The 19,450-nt window shown below is 37.0% G+C and overlaps 1 pseudogene across 1 annotated transcript in view; it reads left to right on the top strand.

The window, feature by feature from the left end:
* Positions 1-18,192, top strand: part of LOC306884286 (zinc finger matrin-type protein 4-like) — a 66,294-nt pseudogene extending 48,102 nt beyond the window's left edge. The window contains exons 4-6 of the transcript in view: positions 865-1,024; positions 7,418-7,642; positions 18,092-18,192. The product of the transcript in view is annotated as a zinc finger matrin-type protein 4-like (transcript). The remainder of the gene's footprint in view (positions 1-864; positions 1,025-7,417; positions 7,643-18,091) is intronic.
* The last annotated feature ends 1,258 nt before the right edge of the window (positions 18,193-19,450 follow it).

Below are 19,450 nucleotides of genomic sequence, written 5' to 3'. Positions count from 1 at the left end.
GTCCAACTGAAATAAATGCGATGACAACCACAATCTCGGAACAAGTTTGCAACATTGTATTTGAGCACATTACTGCTTCCTTAGATGAACAACAATCATTGCATTTATCATGTGGGAAAAGAATAAATCTAAATGTATGTGAGAAATAACTGAAGCAATAATTATGTTACAAATGTGCAATTGGACAATTTTTATGCAATTAACGCCTCATCTTGGGGTGTTTGTTTGTTTTTTTCTTTACATACTAAAGGAAGTAAAGAAGACAATAGTTTTGTAATATATCTAAAATAGTTTTGCATATCATTGCCAATTACATTTATGTCTATTTTTTTAAATGTATATAATTATTATATGATATACACGCATTTTTAAAATAATTATTTTACTATATATATATATATGTGTGTGTGTGCGTGTGTGTTCAGAGTTCAGTGCCTTGCTCAAGGGTCTCACCTCAGGAGTTTATTCACTCCCCCCACCGACGATTCCTGCCAGACCTGAGACTCAAACCCACAACCTTCGGGTTACAAGTCCAACTCTCTATCCATCATAAATGTAATTGCCAATGATATGCAATGTAAATACTATATATATATATAGTGCGTAGTATAAATGACTGTACCTATTAAATGGTATTAAATACAAAGTTTAATCACTTATGCAAGACACTAGACAAGAGACACTTATGCAGATTGAACGTTTAGAAGTTAAACTCATTACCTTAAACCATCAGTAACCAAAACCTTTCAATGTAACATACATTTGTGATATTTTTTTGTAAATGCATCAGATACGTTAACGCATTTTCCACCTCAGAGGAAAACTATGCATGTACTATATGTCCTGTTTTTCTATGTTTTTTAGGACAGTGCAGAGAATGAGGTGGACAGAAACAAATGCTGTACGCTCTGCAACATGTTCTTCACATCTGCCATTGTGGCTCAGTCGCACTACCAGGGCAAAACACACGCTAAGAGAGTTCGCTTGGTACTGGGGGAGACGCCAAGTCTGCCTACACCCACAGGTAAGAAACACAACTAAATGCATTCTTGTTTTGTTTAATTTTTTTGGATACTACTTCATAAAAGCATTCTAAAAAATAATCTTGTTTTTGGTCTTTTTCCATTTTTACTGAGAGTAGATACACTATACCGTAGTGGATTAGACCCAGAAGTGTTCAGAATCACAGCTGTAGGAATATAGCGACTGGTTCATGCTTGAAGCCCAGAGCGCTAAACTCAACCTAAAGTTCAGTTCTGTCATGCAGGCTTTGTTTATGCCCGTCTGCCCTGCTGTGTGTGCAGCGGTAATGAAGCTTTACCCAAGCTCCAGTGAGTGTACTACAGAACTACAGGGATACACAGACACAAGACATCTAGAAACATACAGTAAGACTGCACTGTAGAATATTGTAGAGTAACTGTCTGTTAAATGTGCAAAACTGTGATAAGGAAGCCTTTCTCATAAGCATTAGGCAGACAATCACAGAATACTCAGAATGTGAGATGAGAATGATCTAGAATCTCATGTGTCACTGCTGAATCTTATTCCGACGCCTCATTTGAATTAAGCAGTTTAGCTAAAAAAAAAAAAAGTAGAAAAAGAAAAAAGATTGTGGTGTGTGTGTGTGTGTATTTATATACCACAATCTTTTGAAATGTTTTAAAAATATGATTATAATACTCCTGTGATGCAAAACTGAATTTTCAGCATCATTACTGCAGTCTTCAGTGTCACATGATCCTTCAGAAATCATCCTAATATGCTGATTTGCTGCTAAAGAAACATGTATTTTTATCATCAATGTTGAAAACATTGCTTAATACTGCTTAATATTTTTATGGAAACTGTTTTTTAGGATTCTTAAAAGAAAGTTAAAAAGAACAGCAATAGAAATATGTGACATTATTATAAACAAATTCCCTGTCACTTTTGATCAATTTAATCTGTCTTTGCAGAATGCATTAAGTTCTTTTAAAAATTAAAAATCTGACTGACCCCAAACTTTTGAACAGTAGTGTATATATCTCAGTATAAATATTTTTTTGACATTCAGTATTTTTCTTTATAATATTGTATTTTGTCTAATCAATTTTGTTAAGTTATTAAAATGCTCTCAAACTTTGTCAAAAAAATGAAGGCTCGCACAAGTAGTATGGAAATTTAGTCCATCTAGAACTTTGTCAATTTAGAAACTTAATGGGCAAATATAAAAAATGCAATATACATTACCATTACCACATTGCAATCATGTAATCACATAAGCATGCATAAGGCTGAAATAGTCAAGAAAACAACATTTGAATGGATTTCATCTGAATTAAATTGCATAAATGTAATACTTTGGGTTTAGTATTAAGAACAGAGCATTAAGCAGAATGCCTAAGGAATATTAATAAACTGCAGCCTGGAAAACACAGTAATAAACTCCTGACATCAAAACATGATGTTTATGTCTCTGATGATATTCATAATCCTAACAAATAGTTTTATCTATGCTCATTGTCAATGAATAATTCAGAATGGTGGTTGTTTACAGACGACTGGACATAATGTGATTTATAGCAGTTAAAAGTAGATCTGAGAAACAACATCATCATATAATTAGATTTCTTTTACTAGTAAAGTTTTGAATGTAGAGCCAATACAGTGTTTGAAGTGATGAAGAGGACAGGCTCATGCACCTGAGGTATGAGAGATGAAGCGTGAACAATGATGAACAGCATTCATGTGTGCTGCAGAAACACAGTCAGTCAGATCAGATTGCAGAAGTCTTGTATCTGTTTTCTTTAAAGCACAAAACTGCCTGAGAATACGGTTGTGCAAGAACTGCCTGAAGCAGCATGGATTTGTGTGACTCAGGGTCAATGTCATGTACAAAACTTACTGGAAAATTATGTTAAGTTTATACATGAATAACGGTTAATAAAAGAGAGCGCAAGCCATTCCACCCATCTGTCCATATCAATCCATTCATCCATGAAGCCATACCTAAACATGCACCCACCCAGTGTAAACAAGGCATAAGTGTAGGTTGCTTATAGTTGGCGAGCAATGCCACAACTGATGATATTCTGCATTTTTCTTGATAGTAGTAGTAGTAGTATTATTTACATCCCCCTTTCAGAATCTGCAAAATGTTATTTTACCATAATAAGATGGATCGTACAAAATGCATATTATTGTTTATTTAGTACTGACCTGAATAAGATATTTCACATAGATGTTTACATATCGTCCACAAGAGAAAATAATAGTTGAATTTATAAAAATGACCCCGTTCAAAAGTTTACATCCCCTTGATTCTTAATAATCTGTTCTTACCTGAATGATCCACAGCTGTTTTTTGTTTGTTTGTTTGTTTGTTTAGTGATAGTTGTTCATGAGTCCCTTGTTTATCCTGAACGGTTAAACTGCCTGCTGTTCTTCAGAAAAATCCTCCAGTTCCCACAAATTCTTTGGTTTTCCAGCATTTTTGTGCATTTGAACCCTTTCCAACAACGATTGTGTGATTTTGAGATCCACCTAACCCCACACTGAGGACAACTGAGGGACTCATATGCAACTATTACAGAAGGTTTAAACGCTTACTGATGCTCCAGAAGGAAAAACCATGCATTAAGAGCTGGGGGTGAAAACTTTTGAACAGAATGGAGATGTGTAAATTTTTCTTATTTTGCCTAAATATCATATTTTTTTTCATTTAGTTCTGCCCTTCAGAGGCTACAGATGATAGTTACATGTTTCCCAAAAGACAAAATAAGTTAAATTTACCCTGATCTTCAAATTCAAAAAGATTTCACCCCCATATTTAGTATATAATCAAAAACATGCATTAATGCTCATACTGTATATCCTCATTAGAGACCTTGAACTGATGTGTATTATACATTTCCATCAGCATCAACAAACAACAAATTGCCTCTCAATTGGATTTTGCACTGTGAAGCTAAATTGATTTATGATGGACACTTTCAATCACCTGAGCTCTGGTCACTGGATATGTGCCAGTGTGGAAAGTCATCAATGTGGGTGGTAATAAAAACTAAACCTGGACTCAAACTGCTGCTGTATTCAGTGTCAGACAAATTTGTCTTAACACATTTTCAATCTCTCTCTGTCCATATTTGATTACGCTTCACTTTAAAATGATCTTAACCACATTACAGATGTCTACTGCAGGCATCAGGACAAACAGGAGGCATATGTTTCTATCTTTAGCCTGTCGATGACTATTGAATTTCATTTCCTGTCATAAGGGAAATGATTTCAATCAAGCAGGGTAGTGTTTGTTACAGCCCTCCAAACTAATTCCACTAATGTTCCTGGTACTCATGTACAGTAGATATTATACCAAGCGCTCAATGGTGAGCGTGAGCATGCAATCATCATGGTTCACTCTCAGCTTCGTGTCTAATTTTTTCAGTCTTAGATGAATCTCAGATGGAGATCACAAAGTAGATGGCTTTAGCGGAGCAATATGAAAGGACTTTTCCACAAATTTAAAGAGAAAGTGGTGAAACAGGGGTTTCAGGGGAGATTAGAGTCAAAAGTAACCTTCGTGAAAATCTAGAGTGCTGTTGGCTCAGGAAAACTCATCATCAGACGAGGATCGGTGTTGACAGTTGAAGCGGATGTGATGGAGTTGCCCTTGAGATAGTTTTTTACCTGCCCATCCCCCGTCCATTTCTGCTCATCTTGTCACTCCAGCTCTAAAACCATCTTTGCTTTAGGGTTCATCTACAACATCTGTCTCTGCACATCATGCAGTGCTCAGGAATACATACCTAGATATGTGTGTTAGTGATGTGCAAAACGGTTTTATATTCAGCCCAGTTTCAAAAAGTCCACCAGACCCTGATCAGATGCTAAAAGGATGTTAATTCAGCATGCATTCTTGCTTTTAAAAGGAGCTCAACAGAATGAAACAAAACACAAGGGTCTCAAGATGTTTTTAAAAGTTGAACTATTTTTAACCTGCGATATCTTCCAAAAAACACTCATAATTGCCTAGAAATGTATTGTCGAATGCTGTGGATCTGTTACAAAAGCGGTGCTTTGATGGGTGCAGCGGTGGTGCTTTAAAGAGGATGAATTTAGAGAAGCAACTTCTCAGAGAGGATTTTAGCATGCTGGCAGTTCAGCACACTGTCAGCAAGCTAAAAATCCTATTTGAGAAGCCCTCAGTATTTTTTTTACAGATAAAAAAGACAATAACAGAAAAACTTGTGACCCATTTCTAATGTGTGTATGCTGGTTTTGTCAGACCACTGAAAGCTGATTTTAAGTGAGCCATGCACAGTGAATTGAATCATCTTTGCTCATGCGAGTGAGATGTGGGCGGTGAGAACAGAGAGGTGTAGTTACTGTATGCGTTCTTGGTTGCTAAAATGTGACAAATCAACTAAATCAAATGATCAACTTCTTAGCAACCATCATCCAATTTAAGATTCAGTGCAACCATAAGAGATCTGCATATATTTAAGAAGAATAAGGATATTGCCAAATTTTGATCAAAACAGACGGCAGTGGTGTCATGTTGAGTGACTTTGGCATGCTGGTAGATTCAGAGTATTTTCTGCCAAACTTGTTGCTATGATACATTTCAGAATTGAAACTGCTGTTATATGTATAGCTATTAAAAAAGTGTTACTCTACTGCTTTAAATAGAGTATTAGTTTTACTACACAGGGTCTCTGAGAGTTAAAGGGATAGTTCACCCCCCAAAAAAATCTAAATTCTTTCATTTACTCACCCTCATATCATTCCAAACTTGTATGACTTTCTTGTGTGGAACATAAAATAATATATTCATACAATGGAAGTCAATGGTCAGCAAAACTGCCCCTATTATGGGTTATGAAAGGTTCATATTTTGGTTTTGGGAGTCCCCAACAACAGGTCGAAATGCATGTAAGGTCAAAAAACAGTTTCATTTTCTTATAATATGCATTTATTTTTACCTTCTTTGCTCAACGACTCCCAAACGATTCGCTCAAGGATTAATTTTTCCAAAATTTTCCAAAAAGGATTCCCCTCCTTTGCATGATGCTAATCTGCGGTGATTGGCCGATTTCATTAAAAGCAGTGTTTGTAAGATGTTAAAGCTCCAAAAGCTGCACCTAGTGGCAAAGAATGAATTAGCATTTTCATTCAGACCAAAGCGAAAATCAAGTTTTCCTGGGTCTGTGCGCGCAACAAGTGGGCGGGCAATATGCTAATGTTTCATGTTGACGTCAACATGAAACGGCTTGGGATTCGTTTTAAAAATAACTCGTTTCATTGATTCAGAGTCGACTCCTTCTTTTGAGAGACAATAACTTTATACACGGTGCACTTTCAGATTTAAAACTTTGCAGGATGTTTTCATTCACTTAGAGCTGTGTTACACACTACATTAAAGGTCATTTTAAATAATCCATAATAGGGACACTTTAAAAATATCTTCTATAGTGTTCCGCAAAAGAATGGAAGTCATAAAGATTTGGAACAACATGGGGGAACGTTGGCCCGTATATCATCAGCCTAAAATTTTCTCTTCTATACACTCTCAGAAAAAAGGTGCAAAAGCTGTCACTGGAGTGATACCTTTTCAAAAGGTATTAATGTGGACAATTTGGGTGCTAATATGTACACTTTATAATGTACCAAATATGTACCTTTAAGGTACTAAATTGCACCTTTTACAGGTAAATACGGTACAAAAATTTACCTTTTGAAAGGGTACCATTCCAGTGACAGATTTTGTATCTTTTTTTTCTGAGAGTTAATTGATAGACTTTAGAGTTAGTTTGCCCAAACATTCTGTTATCATTTACTCACCCTTATGTAGTTCCAAACCCCTTTTTATACTATTTCCCTCCAGTGGAACACAAAAGTCAGATGTTTAGCAAAATATTCACACTTCTCTTGTTCATACAGTGAACTAAATTAAGTGTATTCAATTCCATTCCATAAATTACACAAAAGTAATGAAAAAATATTTCTGTGTACTTTATAGATTTTTTCTGCATCTATTGAATTTAAAAGTCCAGTAAACAATCCCAGTGTGTTTAGCTCATTCTAGCCTGTGGCATTGCTGTGGCCTGTGGCTATTTGGGGTTGGTAACCATGGTAACAAGTCCCATGGTGTCTTCGAGAGTGTCACCTGGAAGATCAATTCATTTGCTTGCTTTTTCCTCATAAGATGGAGGAGGATAACCTAACTCCGGGGTGAATTTCCATCTCCACATTCGCTGACCTTCTCTTGACCCACGTAACCCTTCATTAGGTTTGGCTTGGAGCCATCAGTGTGTTTGCCAGCAGGACAGATTCAGCTGTAGTCAACTGAATCTTTATTGTTTGTTTTGATATTGAATAGGCTCATTTATATTGATGGCTATTTATAGATAATGAATGTATATTCTGTTCTGTGCAGAGTCAGCCCCGCCCACCACTCAGACCACAGACCCGCCCCCTCCCTCGTGGCAGCCGCTGGCCAATCACGGTGAGGCGGGCAAGTACTGCTGCTTGTGTGGCGCCTGGTTTAACAACCCACTGATGGCACAGCAACACTACGAAGGCAAGAAACACAAGAGAAATGCGGCACGGGCGCGACTGCTGGAGCAGCTGGCTGGCAGTCTGGATGCCAATGAAAGCACAGGTCAGTCTTCAATCGCATGAATCATAATTGTTGTGTGATTTATCAAATTTGGAGTCACACAAAACTGTCACAACACTGATTGTCTGATGGTGCCACAAGAATACACACAGTTACAAACCCTTCACGTGACGTCAATGCAGACAAATGAATAAATAAAATAAATGTTATTTTTTATTAAGAGCCATCCAAAAATAATAATTCACTGGGAAAACAGTCATTGACAGTTATATGTATATGTGTGTGTGTGTGTTCAGATAGTTTGGGATTGGTAAGATTTATTTAATGTTTTTAAAAAAAAAGTTTTTATGCTCATCAAGGCTGCATTGACCAAAATTACAGTAAAAAAAAAGTACTTATGAAATATTTTCATTATTTATTTTCTATTTATATTTTAAAGTGCAATTTATTTCTGTAATGGAAAAGCTGAATTTTCATTATTCCACTCCTTTTTAATGGAGCATCAGTGGAGAAAGATAATGGAATGGAATGGAAAAGACAATGGAAAGATAATTTAATTTAATTTATCGTTCCTCTGAAACAGGCAAAAGAGCTATAAAAAAGTCAGCGTCTATGCATTTTGTAGCACTGATGTTGCTTACATCTATCCACAATTTTTCAGTTAAATTTCTCCCCTACTTCTGCTCCCCACTGTTGTATCCTGTCAGTGACTCTGTGCTCTTCAAATGCATACTTCACATTGCCGTAATCACTAGACATGTTAGTCATACAGTGTGTGATCCAGGTATCCCGACAGATCCCATAAGCTAGTTCAAATAAACTTTAGTCACATCACAGTGCTTGCTCAAGGGTTTGAACAAGGTCGAGTCGAGTATTGCCTTTGGATACATCTCAAAAACTAGATCCGTAAGGCTTGAGTTACTTTCCCCAAGGCAAATTAGCAAAAGACTTGTCACTTGTCTTTAGGAACTAAGACTCAAAAGCGCTTTGATTCTGATTCACCTGCTACTGAAATGAACAGGTCAGTTCGATTCAGGCTTCTTTTGTTCAGTAGATGTTTTAAGAAGGATTCAGTTGCAATACTTACTGCATAACCATTCAAAATAGTTATGGAACATTTTCTACTGACAAAAATGTACTGTCATTTTCATCATTTATGTTCACAGTAGGACTGTATGTTTTTTCAGTACTGCCATATCACAATCATGTGACATCATGCACTAACACATCTAAGTGCCCTTTTTAAACTGAACCCTAGTCTGAATAAGACCTAAGAGCTCCAGCTATTATATAACATCAGAAGACGTTGAATATAGTGCACAAGGCACATTCACTACTTATATGGCCTCTTACATTAAACATTTAAGACATTATGTGCAGCAAAAACTCTGTAGCAAACAATGCCAAAGGTATTAAGAAGTAGATGGAGATAACTGATGTGTGAGGGTTGAAAGACTGGCGTAATGTTCTCTTAAATACCTGTAAACTGATCAGTCCAAGTGTAATCGGAGCTTCGGTCTCAAGGGACATCAGTCACATTTTTAGTATTGTCCAAAAACAGCATGTGGATACGTGCCAAAGCTCAGCAGGTAACAGAGATAGAAACACACAAATCACAATGAAGAGGATGAGCAAGCCAAGGCGGCATGTTTTATTTTTAACCGCTGTTCACAATCCTGCCTGTAAAGTCTATCATAATGTCATGCATTTAAAAGGTCTTGGGGGAAAAACCTGTTGAGCTTTACTTATCTGGTGTAGTAGAGTAGCACAATGTTTTCCTTTCAAGTCAAATCCTGTAGAATTTGCAGTTGTTTTGGTCTTTGTAAAGACTAGAGACAACAAAAATGAAAATCTTACATTGACACTTGCATTCTGCATAAGAGATAATCATTTTCCCCAGTCATGACACAGCAGGGTGCCCTTGTCAGGAGCTTTTCTCTGTAAATGTCACTTCTATTGAAATATCAGCAGAAATGCTGCTGATTACAAAAGCCTTTCATCAAGGTGTTCCAAACATCACAGCTCTGTACAGGTGCTGTTAGTTCAGCTTATTCTGCTGTCCTGCCAAATCCCCACAAAACCTTATCCCCCTTGGACCTCAAAGGATAGCCGTTTGTAATGCTGGATATTGTGAGTTGAATAATCTTGTTGTATAGCTTATGTAAATGCAGTCATAATTTTGCCCAGATGGAATATGCAAACCTTTTCTCATTTTCTGCTTTGGACAAAATCTGATTCATTTTATCAAGCTACGTGTTTTCTGTTCATCATATAAAGCGATTGTATCTCTTCACAAGACTTAGATTAAATTACTCAATTCATATGGATTCATTGTACAGCGCATTGTACAGAACCTTTTTGGAACTCTCAGGTTTCATTAAAAATATGGGTTTGGAACCACATAAGGGCGAGTAATGTAAATGACACAATGTGCATTACATATAGAGCAAATACAATATTCCAAGAAAATATCATAACTTTTGTTATTTTTATTATTTTAAATAAATAGATAAATAAATACAACTAAGAGCACACAATTGTGTATGATAGAGTAACAGGATATCTTCTTAATCTTCTTATTATTAATTATATTATTATAAGTTTACCCAAAATTCTGTAATTTTCTGTCATTCCAAACCTGAAAAAAATCTCATATATTAAGAATCAATCCCATAATTTTTAATAAATCTTGGTCATGTTGGACTAATACGTTACCCTGTTTTAGAAAATCATGGCCATGTTGTACAAATTTGTTCCCTTGTTATATTTAATTTCAAATGAGAGAACAAATTATTACAATGTGGTCGTGATTTACTAAAATGAGTGAATGAATTAAGTTGTGGGAACAAATTCTTAATTTTTGGCCATAAATTAACCAAAATGACGGAATGAAAAATTTATATTAGCTAGGATTTGACTAAAAACAAGGCAAAAATTTAATAAAACGAGGGAACAAATTATTAAAGGGGTCATATGATGCTATTTTAAAGATCATGGTCTAACAGAATATGTTGACATGCTTTCAAAAAACATATAATGTGTTTTTTGAAAGCATGTCAACATATTCTGTTCATATAATAATGAACATTATATTTCAAAGACTGTACATTATTGTAGTTCCTCTATGCCCCGCCTCTCTCAAACGCGTCGTTTTCTACAAGGCCCCTCCTTCCAACAAGTGCAGTCTGCTCTGATTGGCCAACTGACCCAGTGCATTGTGATTGGCCGAACACCACAAGCGTGCATCGGAAATTTAACGCCCCTTATCATAATCGTGAGCTTCAGCTTTCAAATTAGTTTTATCAGTTCAATCCTGAAAGGGGAACAGAGTCGCGTGACAGACACAGTGATGATGCTCGTATGTATTTGCAGTATACAAGCCACGGTTATGATGTGGTTCTGACAGGCTGTACACTCCGCTGTGATGTGACCATGTTCCCCTCACACACACGGCGCGTTACGTGCAAAACTCTGCATTTCAACAGACAATAGCAAATACTTGAACTAATAACAAAACATACTTACAGTCGCTGATTCAGAAGTGCCAGATTGTCATAGCAAAATCGGAATTGACCATTTTTTTTTTAGAAACATGCACAGCCAGCCTTGTACTGTACTAGGTTTACGAAACGTTCGTCCATAAAATGTGTTACACAAATTCGAGCATTTGGGTTGTGCTGTTGTGTTGTAAACAAATCTTAACCAATGATTCCTAATTGCATTTACTTTCGGAAGGCCAAATAAAGTGAGTTTGCTTTCGCATAAAAACACATAGCGTTTTTATGACCACGCCTTCTTTCTTTGCGTGAACATTTGGGCGGCATTATGCAAATATTTCCACATCGTGACGTAGACATGTGGGGGTGTATTTGAATGAGCCATTTTAGGAGGGCGTGGACAAGTCTTAACTTTTATAAAGAATATCTCTTTGGGTTTGAGACTTTAGTCTTTGCAACTTTAGGGATATCATCTATGCACAAACGGCTTGTAACACTCCAAAGAGAAAGGAAGACTTGAAATCACATCATATGACCTCTTTAAATTGTGACAATGATAATATACTATGGATCTTTTATGGTGTTTTCTGGTCCATATTGGAGCTTGATAGACAAGGTCACACTGAACTGTCATTGTATGGAAAAGATTCCACAAGAAAATACAACAACATCAAGATGAGTAAATAAGGATAGACTCGCTTTGGGTTTTATCAAGATAAAACACTGCCCTGCTTTGTATCAGAGTCTTGAGTGCCTCGATCTCCTGAGCTCTGCCTGCGGTTTGGTCTTCTTAGTGTCAGGGAGCTGTCAAGACTTCTCTTGCCCTGTCCTCTCTCATTCATCATCCTCATTAGCAGCATGCACACAAACACAGAGTACATGCAACATACAGACAAACACACATGTCCTTTTTTTAAAGGAAAAGACTGAGCAAATTGGAGGAATACAAAAGATGGCTTTTCACAGGGATCCAGCTATTCATTACCAGTCAAGATTCTCATCAGCTTCAGGAAGCCATTGGTAGGGCTCATCTGAGAGGTGACTGCTAGCGGATCCCAGCCCAGACTCTTGGCTATTTTCGTGGAGAACACTTCAGTGTAATTGCCTTCCAACTGAGGCTATATTTTGTTGCTGAGAAAATTGGAGCGCAGCACAGACCTCTCCTGCTGCAAACAGGTTTTCATTTCCCCCTTAACAAAAAAAGCAGGGAGAGTGACAAGCTTTAGGATGTAAATACCAGCTCGGCGCTGAAGAGCCTCCTGCCATTTCGTGAAGAGGGATATTGAAAGTGCAGCGATTTGCCCTGTTTAAAATTGCAAGAGTAGTTTATGTGCTTCACAGAATCTGTAAAAAGTCAAGAACAAGCCAGCGTCTCCTTCCTGCTCAGTTCATATCCACCTTGACAGGCAGGATTAAAATTGACATTCATACTGGATTATTATTGGTGTGACTGTATAAGAGAACCTCTGTGCTTGAAAGTAATGAAATAATTAGAGAATTGAGTGCAGGTATTCATTATCATAACCCAGTGAATATGGTCTCGATTGTGAAATGTAAGATTTGATAGACATAGATATGAATCCTCCTTAAAATGTGTATAATTGCTGGAAGAATCATCTTGGGAATTATCTTGTATCAATTTTGGTAGTGACATGATTAGATGATCATTAGATTTGCTAAAGTAAAACGCAAATGCTGAGGCTTTGCTTACACTACCATCTATTTTTTTGTTTTAAAATTTTCAAAATGTGATGCAAAGCTGAATGTTCAACAGTCATTGATCCAGTCTTCAGTGTCACATGATCCTTCAGAAGTCATTCTAATATGCTGTATTTGCCGCTCAAGAAACATTTCTTATTATGTTGGCATTTTATGGTTTTGTGGAAACCGTGACACATTTTATCTCAAGATTTTTTGATGACTAGAAAGGACAAAATTTACTTGACATAGAAACCTTTTGTAATCATCTTTACTGTCACTTTTGATCAATTTAACACATTCTCACTAAAAAAAAAGTATTAATTTCTTTCAAAAACACATAAAATAAACTATGGACATTTGAACAGTATATATCTCAAACAATATATAAGAGTATATTTTCAGCTAACTCAGCTTGCTAACATAAACAGAAAAACAGAGATGAATACATAAATACATACAATGTATCATACAAAGTGCCATCTAGAAACAAAAATACTTTTTCTCTGAACTAAACAACCAGATAAACCAGCTAATGTTTTGTCATCAGGGAATGGTTTACGATTCACAGTTTACGAGCAAAATTCATCTTACCTAACAATAATCCTTTTCCACTCAATCTTCAAATCATATTTATGTATATTCTGACCTACTTTTCAAAGTTTCCCTATTTTTTTATTGAAATAGGACACTTTTGGCTGAGTTCTAATTTAATACTCAGATTCTGAGTAAAACAGCACTAGCAATCAAGTCTTTCTTTCTGTCTGATTGGGCACAATTAATAATTTAGTTGAATTTGACAAGTGTCTCATCTATTCTGTAGCAATTTCCTGGGCAAGAGAAGAAAAACTGATTGATGGCCTATCGTCGGAAATAAGCAAGACCTCTTTCCCACAAGCCAGCAGTTAGAAGCTTTAATCTCCTCCTAGTAAACATTCATCTTACCCTGAGCCACATCTCTCTCTGTGGTTCTTTTGGCATCTAGGTCGGTTTAATTAACTGGGATTAGAAGCCATCACAGTGTCTTCTAAGGCTGGTTCATGAGTAGCACACTAAGAGGTCATCAGGGGTCCTACATGAAGGAAAATCCCATCACACAGAGCTTTTTAACAGAAACAAACACTCTGTAAAGCTACTTATGAAGTCTGAAGGCCAAGTCTTACATTTTTAATATTTGAAAGAGACTTGTCCTTCAGCTACTGATATAAAAACTGAATAATTTTAGCAGAAAGAGTTTAGCAGAAAAAAACTGTTCTCAGACTAATTTAAGCAGCCTGTAAATTGTGTTTTGTAACGTCAGTTAAATTTTATTGCAATATTTCTCTGTCATGTCATACATCTTGTTCATATTAATAGCTTGCTATGAATAGTGTTTTGGATTCATTACACATACTTGGTGTCACCATATGTTTGGTGTATACTGACACCACAAGCTGTCTGTGAACATGCATCACATCACTCTCAACTCACAGAAAGCATTCAGAAAGAATCATTACAATGTGAGTGTGTTTCTATTTCAGTGACGATGAAGTAAAGATGTTCAAAAATACATTTTAAATAAAAGCACTAAAAGGCAGCTGGAAGTCATAAATACATGTTTTGACTTTAAACTAATATGGGGCATATCAATACGCTGACAAATAACCAGCAATAAAAAATGTGAATAAAGTCTAGATGCCCTTGAGAAAGATACTTTAAATTACATAATCCATCAAAGATTAAGCAGGTATCGAAGCTCAGCAATTTTCTCAGAATTTTCTCAGTTTCCTCTAATTTCCTCAGAACTTGTAAGACAAAAGAATAGGGAAAAGTCTTCATTTGACTTGTCTTCTTTTGTAATGACCATTCAGCTGATTTCTGTCAAGTGTTCCAGACATTGACGGAAGCAAACTGGTGAAAATTGGTGTGTTGTGAATTTACAGAGTACCAAATAAAGCATTAATCCATGAGAGGATGAGCATCACAGTGTTTTTACCATGTTTAAGGGGTGTTCTAGCTCCCTTGACCATAGTAAAGTCACTGTAACACAAAACATTTACATTTACATTTAGTCATCTGGCAGATGCTTTTATCCAAAGCGACTTACAATTGGGGAATACAAAAAGCGATTCATCTTGAAGAGGCAATCAGACAGAGGAAGTGCTCGTAACACCAAGTCTCAGTCATTGTTCAAATAAGTACAAGCTAGTAAGGGAGGGAGAGAAAGATAGAGGGAAAGAGTTTTTTTTTTTTTTTTTGAGTTTAGGATGAAGTCAAGTACTGTCGAAAGAGATGAGTTTTCAGTTTTTGCTTGAAGATTGACAGGGATCTGGCATTCCGGATAGGGGTGGGAAGGCGTCGCTCACTAGCAGATCTCAGACTTCTGGAGGGGATGTAGGTTCGTAATAGTGAGTGGAAGTAGGAGGGTGCTGAGCCTGTAGTAGTTCTGTATGCAAGTATCAGTGTCTTGAACTTGATGCGAGCTGCCACTGGTAGCCAGTGCAAGGAGATGAAGAGAGCTGTAACATGCGCTCTTTTGGGCTCGTTGAAGATCAGTCGTGCCGCTGCATTCTTAATCATTTGTAGAGGTTTGATTGTGTTTGATGGCAGACCAGCCAGAAGAGCATTGCAGTAGCCCAGTCTAGAAACGACAAGGGACTGGACAAGAAGTTGTGCAGCATGCTTTGTCAGAAAGGGCCTGATCTTTCTGATGTTGTGTAGTGCAAACCTGCAGGATCGAGCAGTCTTTGCAATGTGCTCTTTGAAGGTCAGCTGGTCATCTGGTTGAAAAGACAGATAGAGCTGTGTGTCATCGGCGTAGCAGTGATAGGAGAAGCCATGTGCATGTATGATGGGACCTAGCGATGTAGTGTATGTGGAGAAGAGGAGGGGTCCAAGAACCGATCCCTGAGGAACTCCAGTGACCAGTTGATGTGGTTTGGATACCTCCCTTCCCCAGGCCACCCTGAAAGATCTACCGGTGAGAGAGGATTCAAACCAGCGAAGTGGAATCCCAGTGATGCCCAATGATGAGAGGGTAGACAGGAGAATCTGATGATTGACAGTGTCAAAAGCAGCAGAAAGATCCAGCAGAATGAGGACTGATAATTTGGAATCGGCCTTTGCAATTCGCAGGGCTTCAGTGACTGAGAGTAGCGCAGTCTCTGTTGAATGGCCACTCCTGAAACCTGACTGTTTAGCATCCAGTTTGTTGTACTGCGAAAGAAACTGTGAGAGCTGGTTGAAGACAACTCGTTCGAGTGTTTTCCCTACGAATGGAAGGAGAGAGACAGGTCTGTAGTTTTCTAAAAGAGAAGTGTTTAATGTAGGTTTTTTGATCAGTGGGGTTACCCGAGCCTGCTTGAATGCTGTGGGGAAGATGCCTGTGAGGAGAGATGTGTTGATAATGTGTGTGAGTGCCGGTAAGAGTGTGGGAGAGATTGTTTGGAGAAGGTGTGAGGGTATTGGGTCGAGAGGACATGTTATAGGATGGCTGGAAAGGAGAAGTTTGGATACTTCTGCCTCGGTGAGGGGACAGAAGGAGAAGATGTGAGTTAGAGCAGTGGATGTGGTTGATTGGAGGTCCTGTGGAGTTGAGAACTGGTTACTGTTTGTTCTAGTTTTGTCTGTGAAAAAAGAGGCAAAGTCGTCAAAGTGGTTATCAAAGTGGTGGGAGGTGGAGAAGAGGGACAGAGGAGAGAACAAAACCTAAATAGATTTAGCTTTTATACAACAGCAGAAACAACATCAAAGTACACCAATGTTCAATAAATAGGTACATTTAGTTATTTATTTATTTAATAATAAAAACAATAATCAACAAATATATTTGTAGTAGTTGTAGTAGTATTAAGTATTAAAAAGTTTGGGGTCAGTACACACACACACACACACAGTATTTTTAATTTTACATTTGCACGTAATAATATTGCACAATATGATTGTTTTACTGCATTTTTGATCAAAAAAATCCAGCCTTGGTGAGCCTAAGAGACTTCTTTCAAAAACATTTAAAAAATCTCATAAATCACAATCTCTGAGCAATAGTGAACATTTAATAAACTACTTCAATTGTCTGTGTTTAATCAGATTTACTGAATAGAAAGTGTTTGTGTGCCTGTCACTGCATGTGGAGCTTCAAGCCTGACAGAAGTCTTTTCAAACAATGGGAATTTTTAAAACAATTATCAATTGTGTTGATAAATCTGTTTAAATCTGTGTTTTCCCCTGAGTCAAAATATACTCAGCACAAAACTCTTCATGCAGCTTTGCAGTGCTTTCATTGGCAATATGAATATTGTAATGCTGCATGAATACTGTTAATATGGGTGCCGAAATATGCACTGCTTCTGCATGTGGTGTTAGAAACACCTCACTATAAGCTGTTTACAGTTTCCAAGCAATGCACTGTATAGCAACCTGTCACTTTACTAAACAGTAAAATTTGCTATAACAAGTATGCATTCAGCTTTGAATGCAGCTCATTCATTCAGAATTACGATTTGGATCTATAATCTTCTGATACATAAAATGCATTAAAAAGCTTGTCTGATTAGTATATTAATTCCATATGCATTCCTGTATGTAATCGTCTTTCTTAACCTGGGAATAGTTCCTGATGGTGTGAGTGTGACAGTGATATAATGTAAAGGCTGTGAAAAGCCTGTTTTTGAACAGATCGAGGAACAGACAACACTGTCATCAAAAATAACTCTGCAGATGTCTGAGAGAAATATTGCCCAGAAAGAGCACACATGGTCTCTCCACATGTGATGAACGAGCCTCTATGCATTTCTGTCCTACGTCACTCTTCCATTCTTCACATCCGTCTATTTTTGGTCCGACGCTGTTCGTTATTTGTGGTACCACCTGCAAAGCCTTTAATTAGCTCACATCTGCTTCGCTCCTTCCCAAACCGATGCACTTGGCACCCCTCCACTGTAAAAGACCATCATGAAGCATAAACCCCCAAATCAAAAGGCCATCAGGACAAAAGGAAGCAAAAATTGCTAATACTTGATTCCATTGAGACTGCAGAATGAGATGCCGTATTAGGAGCGGGTGCGTTTTTTATCTGACACACTGAGAATGGAGTCTTCAAACAAAACCCTCGTCATGTCGAGAGAAGCAAAACAACAGGGATTAAATATAGATTTCTCTGCTCTTTGTCAGCCAAGGCCATCTCAAAAACAAAAAGCAATCAATAATGCTCAAAAGAAAACGAGAAATGGGACAAAACAATTTTAAGAGCGTTTCAGCTGGGACTTGTTTCCATTCTGCTTTCAAGTCAGAATCTGTTTTTTGCTTTGTGTTGCAGGCCTGCGCCGGAGTTACTCATGCAGCGTTTGCAAAGTGGTGCTGAACTCCATAGAGCAGTATCACGCACATCTCCAGGGCTCCAAACACCAAAACAAGTGAGTGTGGATTTTCTGTCCTGAATGATATTCTCCTCTTTCAAATCTTTCCAAGAGACTGCTCTCTTGATATTCAAGGAGACTTAATGGAGTTATCATTAATGTTTCATTTAAGTACAGTAGCAGAAATAAAAACAGAAATGAGACAAAAATAGAACAAATTTAATTTCTAACTTTTGATTCCACACATCTGTGTCTTGACAAATCAGTTTATGACACTGATAAAATGTAATTTAATGTCATTGCAGTATACAAAAAACAATGATAAAAAGATGATAAAATTGTATAATATAAAATATAATTATCTCAGCATATTAGAATGTTTTCTGAAAGATCACACTAAAGACTGGAATAATGACTGCTGACAATTCAGCATTACCGTGATGGGAATAAATAATAAATATTTTAAATAATTTAAAATATAATAAAATACAAAACAGACTTTTAAAATTGCAATAATATTTTACAATAGCACTGTTATTTTACAAACTTGTATATACAGTATATATGGACATTTTCAAAATGCAAAAAGATAGAGAGAACAAAAATATTAATATCTTATCTAAACAAAATGGTTCTTGGAATGAAAATGCCAACCTCTAACTTCAGCTTAGAATTACAAAATGATAAGAAAATAATCCAATTCTGCTTTTGCCAAGCTGTACTGTAAACTAAAGGTTAGTTGCGTTATTTTTATTTATTTTTTAAAAGGACAACCCCATACTTCCTGTTTCACAACAGGTTTTCATCGATACAGTCTTTCATCCTTCTCTTTAAATCTCTTTTTATCCCCCATGTCTTCTTTATGATCGGCTTTTCAGTCATATTTCTTATACATAACCTGACTTATACATAACCTGAGCAGGGCTGATAACTGAGGCGACTGCTTCTGTCCTCAAAGGGAACATCAGTGGTCGCCTCAGTTATCAGGCCTGCTCAGGCCTGCTGCCTCCTGTTGAGTTCAATAGAAATCACTGTGATACTGCCATAGCTTTCCACACTGCACAGACAAATCATGCAGGATATCTTTATGTGTGCTGCTGACTGGTGGGATGTCTGATTAAAACACTCTGACTTCAATTTTAAAACATCAGTTTCTATCTTTCTTTGAACTCAAAGCACAGCTTCCTAAGAAACATGGAATGCTGCATTTCCATTAGCCTTCTTAAAGGGAAAAAAAAACTCACCCACATGTTGTACCATATCATGCTGATTTTTTCCACACAAAATAAGAGGTTTTGGAGGTCTTTTCCATAACTGCA

This window comes from Barbus barbus (genome assembly GCF_936440315.1).
Source record: "Barbus barbus genome assembly, chromosome: 18".
NCBI lineage: Eukaryota > Metazoa > Chordata > Actinopteri > Cypriniformes > Cyprinidae > Barbus > Barbus barbus.
The sequence above is the reverse complement of the archived record's forward strand: the minus strand, read 5'-3'. Positions and strand labels throughout refer to the sequence as shown.